The sequence below is a fragment of the Curcuma longa genome, chromosome 20, assembly GCF_044706935.1.
Source record: "Curcuma longa cultivar G26 ecotype Majalengka, Jawa Barat chromosome 20, ITB_CL_G26_1.1, whole genome shotgun sequence".
Lineage (NCBI taxonomy): Eukaryota > Viridiplantae > Streptophyta > Magnoliopsida > Zingiberales > Zingiberaceae > Curcuma > Curcuma longa.
In genome coordinates, this window is record NC_133880.1 from 809,302 (window position 1) to 820,731 (window position 11,430).

Here is an 11,430-nt window from a genome sequence, read left to right on the forward strand (position 1 = left end):
ACCACGTATCGGAGCACGCTAAGGATATTCCGACGCATACTTGCTTGGATCGACCATTGTATCATCACATATGCAGGAACATGACTCATTATGTATTCATATTTGCATTCACATCCATACATGCATACATTTACATCCATGTATATACATACTTGCATTGAGGGTGAATGGATCCACCTGCTTTGATCCATCTAGTCCCCAGCAAATGTCTCACGGTAAAGACGTCTCAAATCCATTTATGATTAAGGCTTTACCTAAAAACCTAAGAGGGTGAATAGGTCCACCATAATAGGCCTATCTAGTCCCTAGCAAACAGCTACGATAAAGACATGTCAAATCTGTTGATAGTTAGCCACTTGCTAAAAGTGTGCAGATCTTTGGGCTTGCTAGGCTCGGGGAGCTTGGGCACTGAGTAGCCATGACAGCTGGAGGAGGTGGCAGGTGGATGGCAGACTAGAGGATGGTGACACACAAGGCAACAGGGACTCTGACGGGCTGTGCCCGAAGACGGACGAACAGATGAAGATGGCAGCCTGGTATGAGGGGATGATACAGAGGATGGAGGACCTTGGTGACAGTTCTTGTGACACTTGGAGGGCAGCTGGCGGCACTTGACTACTGGAAAAGCTGTACGAGGGGATGATATAGAGGATGGAGGACCTTGATGATGGTTCTTGTGACACTTGGAGGGCAGCTGACGGCACTTGACGATTAGAGGAGCTGGCGATCTATTTGGAGAGGGATGGCGATTAACAATGGTGGCACTTGCGATGGGACGACTGTAGTATTTGAAGGATGTTCGGTATCAGCGCTTGCAGCATCAGGATGACAGCATTGGGCAGCACAACTACTCGAGGCGGGATTGGGATGTGGACATGCAGTGATATGCATGATAGAGTGAGAGACAGTGATATGGATGATATTCATGTGAGAACATGTACAGTATACCTTTGGCGGCGGATCAGATCTGACAGTTCGTCGGATATGACATGAGTTGGCATCATTAGTGCTTTTGTATCCTCGTGCATTTCCCTTTAATGATATATTTACCCTTCATAAAAAAAACTAGAATCAATAGCATTTGAAAACAATGGCAACTTAAAATAATCAGAATAGGTACATTGAACTAAAGTCTAATTTTTTCATACGGAAAGTTTTACTAGTTGACAAATTTGATTTCAATCTACTTAATATAAGTCAACTCTGTGATGTTGGTTATGAAATTAAATTTTCATCTTCTGAATGTTTAATTAATTACATTAAATATCTTAATATAATACTTAAAGGATTTAGGCAAACTATTATTTACTCAATCAATTTACCTAGGTCCTCAGTGTCATTTGACACAATAAGAGGAGACTTGGCTATGACACAGGAGACTAACCTACACCCACTTTAAAAATATTTCAAAACTAAATAAAATTGGATTAGTTAAAGGATTACTAAAATTAAAAAATTTGAAAGACAATATGTAATGTTTGTCAAAAAGGAAAACAAACTAAGTCAACACATAAACTAACTAACCAAAGTCGAACAAGTAACATAATTGAACTACTTCATCTAGATTTATTTGATTCACATGGAATTAAATCACTTACTAGAAGTTTATATTGCTTAGTAATAATTGATAATTATTCTAAATGCACCTGGATAAAATTCTTAAAACACAAAGATGAAACCTTTGAATTATTTAATAACTTGGGCAAACAAATAGAAAATGAAAAGGACATAAAAATTAAGAGAATTAGAAGTGATAATGGAGATGAGTTCAAAATTCATAAGTTCACAAACCTATCACCGTGAGTTCTCATGTCCTAGAACACTTCAACAAAATGAAATAGTCGGATAACAAATGTTGATCTCTACTATTTTTCAAACTTTCCTGAGACACTCCCTGAGCCTTATGCTCATCTTACCCTTGATCTGATGTACTTTGGTTTTATTAAAGGACCTCGACCTAGCCATATGAACTCAGTTGACATAAGGCCAGAAGACAATACTTTTTATAAAGCAACTGTTGGGTGCATTCTGCCTTTATCCCATAGAGACCAGGTTATCCTTCGTCCCTGTTTCTCATATATGCTCTTAAACACTGTCTTAACATAGACATAAGTCATTGGGTGTTTAAGACCATCATTTACTATTCTGGATGTAGCTCCTTCAGAAAAGTACACATGGCATACTATCATATTATTTGTACATATTTAAATACACTGGGGATTAACACTACCACATGCAGTGTTAAACCCATATCTGTTTAGTATGATAGGATAGGCGTAGATAGTTGTCATTGGCTGGGATAGAAGTACATAGTCAAGCCTTGGTCTACAAGGAGCAACATTGTCATGCATCACCAGCGATAGCATTTGATGACGATGAGCCAGTTGTTGAACCTGAGCCCGAGCTTGTTATCTTCACTATGCCCTCGGGAGACAGCATGACTCCCCTACTACCATTGCCTCCACCACCTTATACTCAAGCACCCCCTCCAGAGTAGTATGCATACTTTCAGGGGGAGTTCTAGTAGATTTACTGATGACTCGATATGATCGATGGACGTATAGAGGGTATCGACAGGGCGTCTTATCCTTATTTTCAAGCAGTAACTAGCGATGCAATAGCAGCAGTAGCAACTAGACGTGCAGCAGCAGGAGGAGATGTTTGACTTTCTCCGGCTCTGGCACATCAGTTAGCAACCTCCTCCATCGGACTAGACTTAGATTTACTTGTTTTATTTATACTTATGCTTTGTTTGACATGTAGTTCTTCTCTCATGTTCTGTATTTATCACTTATGTTTTTATGGATGCTTACTATGTTTGGTATGATGATTGTTTAATTATGCTTATACCCCCTATTTTTGATGTATGTCAAAGGGAGAAAAAGAAAGTTTGAAGTTGAGCAATACATTTAGGGAGAGAATGCTTGGACTTTACATATTCAATCCTAACTTTAAACTTGTTGTCATAAATCAAAAGGGAGAAATTATTGGTGTTGGAAGCATCACTCCTATGTTTTGATGTATGACCCGAAGTTTAAAGTTAGAATAGACTTGTGAACTGATGTATGTGTTAAGTATGTAAGACTTAATAGGGAAACCCTAGTAGGTCAGTTGAACCAGATACTAGGAAGAAGAGCCTTAGTGGATCAGAAGGACTAGACACCATGTGGAAGACCAGATAAGCTGATCTAATAGAATACTTGATGGGTCAAGTTGGATCAAACGTCAAGTAAGGAAAACCCTAGTGGGTCGATCAAACACTAAGCAGAAGAAGTCTAAACAAGTCAACTGGATCAAATGTTTGGCAGGTGAGTTAAGATAAGTCATTGAGATGTCTTTCTATGTTGAAAGATAGTGAAAACGTGTCTCAATAGAGACCATCTTAGGCAGTGATCCGAGTACAGAAATCAATAGAGATTTCTAAGTCAAAATCAGACAGTCTATCTGTCAAATAATACATGCATATATAAATTGTTCTAATTTTATTTTACAGGATTACTATTGTTATTCTTGTTATTCTAACATTGTTTTGTAGGGCAATAAAACTCAAGGTTACTGAAGGTATCAGTTGACTGAACAACAGGTGCAATCAACAGATAGATTCAATCAACTGAACGTCTAGGCAATAGAATATTCAGTTGACAAAAAAAGGTGGATAAGCTCAGAGTCGGATGCGATCTAGCAAAGAAGGCAATAGTAGTTCAATTGACTGATAATAAGTATTAGTCGATGAAACCTATTTGGAAACTTCAAATCGGATGAAATCGGATTGTGCGGTAAAGGCAACACTATTGATTCGTCAACCTATCATAAGGATCAATCGACTGAATGAGTAAATACGAAAATAGTGATCTGATTGGATCAAAGGCACAAGGAAAGTAGGGTTGAGTCAACTGCACCGTCAGACTCTCCGACAACCTACACTATATCCTATATATATTATTATAGGTATTATTTAATTCTTGCATTTATATTTAAAAGTAGTAGCATGTTACTCTCCTTTTTATTCTTGTACATATTCTCTTCTTCTCTGAAGGATTTCAGAGAGAAGCTTTTTAGTAGATTGTCCATTCGTATACGATCTAAGGATTGTGAGTATTGGAGTAGCAGTCGTTGAATTGTGAACCATGTAAAAAAAATATGTTATTGCATTGTATTTTATCTTTATTTTACTACGACTTTGTTTGTGTTTCTATAAACAAAGAAAAAAACCTTAAACATACGTATTCATCCCTCTCGTTCTCGATCCTATAGGTATTCGTCACCGCCCTTGTGCACCTTGCAAAGTCGGATACCGTCCGCTATTGTTGTCTTGATGGGCCTCGATGCATGTGCTCCCTCCTTCGTTGATCTGTCACTCTTACTGGCTGAGTCAGGATATTATGGGTTAATTACAACTCCATGAGAAAATGTGCAAGATACTGCTCAGCTAGTTGAGTTATTTGGAGTTGTGTGCAAAACCAATTGGACGATCAGAGCCTAGTTTTGTTTATTGGTCAAGCAAGGACAACTTCTCTTGTTGAATGAGTGAACTCAAAATTTTCCATCTTTATGGCTCAACATTCATCTCAGTGTCATCATTTGCTCACATTATTAGATACAGAATCTATTAGTTTGCAGGTTCTCTGTACAAGAATGTGGAGAAGATGTTCGACACAGTGTCTGAACTAAACTGACATAAGCTGCTCCATCGGATTAGTCACCTCAAATGTTTGCTAGTTCAAGAAGTTGTTAACTTATCTTGCCTCACTAGCAAAATAAGTCACCTATCTCTCAATATCACATTTATCTTTTGTAATTTCATTTTTCTTCAATGGCAATATCATAGTTTATACATTTGGTGAAGGAAGTATCTTTTTCTACCTATGCTCAATTTGGTATGAACATATCTCATATGATTGTTTTCTTGCCAAATTATTCTTTTGGAAGTTGTGGGTATGTTCTTAACATAGTCATTGCATTATTTCCTATGTTTATGATTTTCAAAAAGCACCCTTAAAAGAATATATGATAATTGTTTTTATTTTTGCTTACAATAAATTGTTCACTATCGAGATAGTGCAACTCTTCCTTTGTTAGGGTCAGAGTCACCTATAATAAACTATTCACTATCTGAGATAGTACAACTCTTCATCTGTTAAGAGCAAAGTCACCTACAACAAATTGTTCACTATTTGAGATAGTGCAACTCTTCCTTTGTTAGGGACAAAATCACCTATAATAAATTATTCATTATCTGAGATAGTGCAACTCTTCCTTCTGTAGGGACAGGGCAACTCTTCTTCTATCAAGGACGAGTCACCTACAATAAATTATTCACTATTCGAGATAGTACAACTCTACAAAGTCACCTATAATAAATTATTCACAATCTGAGATAGTGCAACTCTTCCTCTGTCAGGGACAAAGTCACCTATACATAGTCACTTATAAATTTTCCTTCATGAGGGACAGAGTCACTTATAAATTTTCCTCTGCTACAGATAAAGTCATCTATAAATTTTTCTCTATCAAGGACAGAGTCGCCTACAGATTTTCCTCTATCAAGGATAGTGTTGGTGCAAGGAGCACTAGTCTGACCCTAGGGTTTTGATGTTTAACAATACACTTAGGTCTAGTCTATTTAACCAAGGGTTGATCTAAACAGAATCTGATATTTGGATGTGAGTGAAGACTAGTCAAATCAGAGTTGATCAGAAGACTAACGAAAAGTCCTAGTTAGTTCGACTGGGCAAGAAGGCCTAGTCAGTTAGATCAGGTAAAAAGTCTTAGTTTGATGCTAGGCAGGAGAAGTCCTAGTTGAGGCTAGACAGAACAAGTCCTAGTTGGAGGCTAGGCAGGGGAAGTACTGGTTGGAGACTAGGCAAGAAAGACCTGGTGAGTGAAGTTGGGCAAAAAGTCCAGGTGAGTGAAGTTAGGCAAGGAAGTCCTAACTGGAGATTAGGCAAAGGAAAGTCCAAGCAGGTCAAGGGTGACCAGATGTTTAGCAGGTGGGAAGTCTACCTATGAAAGTGACTAGTCCTAATCGGAGGTTAGACAAGAAAAAGTCCAAACATGTCAAGGGTGATCGGATGTTTGGTAGGTGGGAAGTCTATGAAGTGACTAGTTCTAACTGAAAGTTAAGCACGGGAAAGCTTAGTAGGTTAGACATACAAAGTAAGGCTTAGATAAACCTAGTAGGTCAAACAGACTACATATAAGGCTTAGGTTGCTTGCATGTTTGTATGTTTATTTTGCAGGAACCAGGAGCTGGAAGCAAGACTAAAGAAGCATAAAAGGAAGCAAACAGAAGTAGTCAAACCAAGCCCAGGTCAACTCAAGCTAAACCTAAGTTGACTAGGTTAGTGCACCCGGATGTTACTCCAGGCACCCAGGCGGTTCAAGCGCCTAAGCGGTCTAGACGCCCAGATCAAGAAGAATCGGCTCTGATAAATTGACAAAATTGGATCAAGATAGGATCGATTCGGGTTGCTCAAAAAGGGATCCGGGCATCTGGAAGTGTCTATATAAGGAGCCTTAACGTGGAGCACCAAAACAACCCTAATTGATACAACCATTCATCTTGCGGTGCTGCTAACATGAATGACATCCTGCTTGTGTGACCGGGGAAGCTCCAGGAAGGGTGTGACGCACTCAAGAACTTCCAAATCGGTTACACGAGAGTTTACTTTTTTTATTAAGTTGTCTTATTTGTACTTATTCTTTATTATTATTTTGGACTGTAAGAAGGATTTCTCCGTCTCAAAAAAAATTTCAAAAAGGAGACTACTAGTGGGTGAGCGCCTCCTGTATATAGACCTTGGATGTACTAACCCTGGGGGGTTAGGAACCAAGTAAATCCGCATGTCCTGTGCTTATTTTCTAATATCCGTTGCGAGTGTTTTATATAAGGCAAGGGGAGAGAGGTTCTGAGCATTTGTGAGGAGAGGCTATGCTATGTATGATCATCTATCTCATGTCATTTCTCCACTCATTTTTCTATCCACTTCTCTACTCTAACTTGAACGTATGATCAACTTCTCTATGGCCGATTTTTCCTACAGCCGACTTTTTCATAGCCTACTTCTTCACAGTCAACTTCTTCATAGCTAACTTCTCCATAGTCGACTTCTTTGTGGCCGACCTCCCTGGTGGTCAACTCCTTAGCGACCAACTCCTTCAACATGACTTTTTTCGCCAACTCTTTAGCTAGCTCCACATTGCAGAGTTGTTGTTGATTCATCATAAAAGTCAACCGTAGGTGATTTGTCAAGGATTTGATCCACCCTCGTTCTCAGACTAGAACACCGGATATTGGCAATCGTATTGGGATATTATTGATAATCAATGGTACAATCAATCACACCAACATCTACATGCTACAAGTAACCATATACTTTATTTGTTTAAATTGTAGAGTATATCAAAATCATTTACAAATTTTTAATTTTTAATTTCTTATTATCTTATTGGTATTTCAACATATTTCCTAAACTCGTTACTTCGATATTCTGAAATTTATGTTTATAACGATGGAGTTAAATGAGGATTGTTATAATCAAGAGATTGGACCTAGACTTAAATGCACAAGCTTTAGCAGTGAGGTAAAAAATAATAATTATGTTCTTATTTTTTTCCCAAACATAAATAATAATAATTTTTTTTCTTCTCCTTTTTAAATTAAATTACTCATATACCAGATAGATGAATTTAGATTTTCACAAACAACAATGATAGTTAAAAAAGTCTCTCGGATTTTAAATTTAAATTTTACAAATACTTATAATTATAAAAATTTATACGATGTTGATTTATTTGTCTCAACTGAATGGTGGAGCTATTATGGTGAAGATGTCCCACACTTTTAAAAAATTGCAATAAAAGTTCTAAGTCAAACATGCTCATCTTTGGGATGTGGAAGAAATTGGAGTATGTGGTCTCTTATACACACAAAGTTTCATAATCGCTTGGCTAATCAAAAAGTTGCACAAATTAATTTATGTTCACTGCAATATGCAGCTTAGGCTATAGAACATTATGTATAGAAAAGAAGATGATTTTTACAGCTCGATAAACCTCAATCATGATTTTCAAGATGTGACATCTTAAATGAATGGACAAGAGATAATGAATCACCAGTTTTAGAAGATGATGATTTAGCATGGTTAAATCAAACACTTCAAGCATCATACACTAAAGAACATAACACAAGTATAAGTGTTCAAGTCATTCAAAAAAGAAGAATAATGTAGAAAAGTCTAACACAATTGAAAGGAAAAGGAGTTTTATCAAGAGATGATAGTGAAGTTAATGATAAAAGTGATGATTCAAATGATGGAAATAATCAACAAAGTTATGGTGGACATCATGGTCATCAAAGTCATTAAGATGATCAACATGACACAGGTATGACATGGGCACAAGGTTATGAAAAATATCATGCAACACAAGATACTAAACATGGATATCAGTTTGGGATTGACGAACAACATCACTTTTTGATAAGTTTATCAGAACCTCTTGATGTCGATGATAAAGAACATTCGATTGGATCTTCACGACAATATATGGGTGTTGAAGAACATATGAAATATTTGGTTTTGAGAGGGAACCAATGAATTCCAATAAAAGATGATTATGGATCAAGAATTTATATGGGCATAGTCCAATTGGATATCAATTAAGTGGATATGGATACTATGGTAGCGATCAACTCGGATACGATTCATTTGATAGATCATCTAATTATTTACCATCCTATACAAGTGAAATTAGACATCATGGATTTGAGAGTTATTTTGATAATGCGCAGAATGTAATTCTTGATTATTTGACATCTTTTGGGAGCAATATTGGACAACATAGTTGTGATCGTGAATCGTCAAGTGCTATTGGCAGTTCTGTTGGGTATCAAAGTTTTAGATATTACAGTCATCATGATGAAACATTATTACAAAGTCAATCATCTAATTTTGAACATCTTTTATCAACTCAATTAAATGAATATTCATATGAATAATTTAATACTAATTTATATTGACGTTCATATATTGGAGATCAATTTAATCAACATGATACTAAAGAATAATATAATGAAGATTTGGTTCATTCTGTCACTCTTTGTGGTATTAGTTGTGATAAGGTATATTTTTTTTATATTTGTCTCATAATATTAGTATTATATGATAATTATGTCTTGATGTATTGATTTTTTAGGATTTCATGTATTTTATATTTATTACTAATGTAATTTGTAGATTTATTTTTAAAAATTTACTAATTTTTTTATTTTTTTACAAATCCGCACTGCAGTCGTTCTATAAAATGATATTGAACTAGAACGGAAAAGTCTGCGATGATCGCCGCAACCGTTCCTGCAAACCCTAGAAGGGAGGTTCAAAGGAAACAAAGATCCAACAGTCAAATGTGAGAGTAGGATAGAGTTGTGATAGCACAAGGTAAGATAAGAAAATATAAGATGAAGTGGCACAAATATGAAATTAACATTTTCATTGATTTAATGAACACAACTAGAATAGCTCATCCAAAGTATGAACTTGGTTTAGCTATAATTTAATAGTTATAAGTCCTAATCGATCTTAGTTTGAAGCCATATGATCAAAATCTTTGTACTTACCTAATGAAGTCTCCCAAAGCTTAATTAGCCCTCACTAGATCTCAATCCTATAAGTCCATACCTAATAAGTTGGTTCAATTTAACTTAATTGATCGTCCAAAATTTAAAATGTATCACAATAAGCAATTAAAGAAAATAAAATTTTCATATCCAACCCCTTCCTCCAACTAAAGAAATTTAGTTCACAAATTTTAATTACATAAAAGGAATACCATATACATATAAGTAAAATTAATTCATGTTATCATTAATAATTCAATTAAATTAAATAAATATCAAAATCTTAACAACACAATATAATATAATCTAGTGATAGACTAAATTTTCAATACAATTTGAAATTTTAAACTTTAGATTTTTATGAGAAACAATAAATTATTCTACTTTAAAATAAAATAGAAAATTAGGATTATTTTTAAATGGATCCATCTTTATTGCATTAATTTATCAAATAAAAAATGTTTGTATACAATATATGTCTCCATGCTTGAGTAATAGCGTCTATGGAGTATTAAAGCATGAAACACTTAGTTATGCTACAGATTAGTTTCCTCAATAAATTAAGGAAACACAAGAATTAAAAGTAAAGTTTCAAAGTTAATAAAAAAGGTTTAGAACTATGTAAATATTTAAAGGAGTCATACCTTCTCCTAATGGGTGACCTTGAAAGACTAGAGGCTACAAGTAGAATCATAAAATCATCAGTGACCCATAAAACAACCTTATTACTAGCAAACCAAGAACAGAAAGTTATCAGGTAGAGGTAGTAGCACAAAGTGAATAGGTTTTTCAAGAAGAAATCAGAAATACATAGAAACTCAGGATAATGCTAACCTCAATCATGGGAGATTGGCTTTCTATAGCGAAAAGGATGTTGAGCCCATGCAACTCTGCTAGGAGCTAGAGACCCTTCTATGAGGCAAATACCTTCTATCAAGTTTATCAGCTCGAGTCCACACTTCGAAAATCATGTCGAATTCCTTTTTGATACCAAGATTGTCCAGGCTTAGAGAACCCAAATAAACTTATCAAGCTTACCATCTGCGTGAGAAATATGATAAATTCTCAACATAATAATCTTGAGGCAAATCCCTTCAATAAGTGTTTAGAAGAAAGGCCGTGAAACAAAGACCCAAAACATGAAACTCAATCCAGAGAGCATGAAATCAACCCAAAGCTTTCATATATTACTTGCTGAACCTGTCGACAAAGTAGAGGCTAAGAAACCTTTGCCTTCATTTGGTCACTATTAACACCAGAACAATCAAAACTACCATCTACCAACTGTGAGGCTAAAAAGATCAGGCCATGGGTCAATTTCTGGAGATGCCAAAAAGCTGTCTGACATGGAAGAAACATTCTCTAATAATTTCACCTAAAAAAATTTGGAAAATAAAAAAACAAGAACAGAGTTTCATCTGCAGACAGTTGTACATTATTTTCCAAGTATTAGTAGTGATCCTACAATGCGACTTCAATATATATAGAACCAAAGACAGGAAATCGAAGTAGCAAATAAAGAATAGACTTAAATATCCTGGCCAAGGATTTCTCAAAACAAAAGCCCTGGATATCGTGAAGAAGCATAAACGTGTGACAATTATGATCAGCAGACGTGTACTTGCGACTGTTCACTTATATTCCCTGTGCATGTATCGATAAGAATTTCATATGTAAAATGTTTAGGGAGAAAAAAAAACATTTAACAAATGCAAGAGAATCTAAATTTCCCTAAACTAGAAAAAAGAAAAATACCATCGAACAATGCAAAAATTAGTGTACAAACTAGAAGAATAAGTATATTAGTAAAGAAG

General features: G+C 35.6%; 2 pseudogenes; one reads left to right on the forward strand and one right to left on the reverse strand.

Moving 5' to 3' along the window:
• LOC141813496 (zingipain-1-like) overlaps positions 1-7,222 on the reverse strand; it is a 15,112-nt pseudogene extending 7,890 nt beyond the window's left edge.
• A 487-nt stretch (positions 7,223-7,709) lies between these two features.
• On the forward strand, positions 7,710-10,995 carry LOC141813497 (uncharacterized; annotated as a pseudogene).
• Positions 10,996-11,430: the final 435 nt, after the last annotated feature.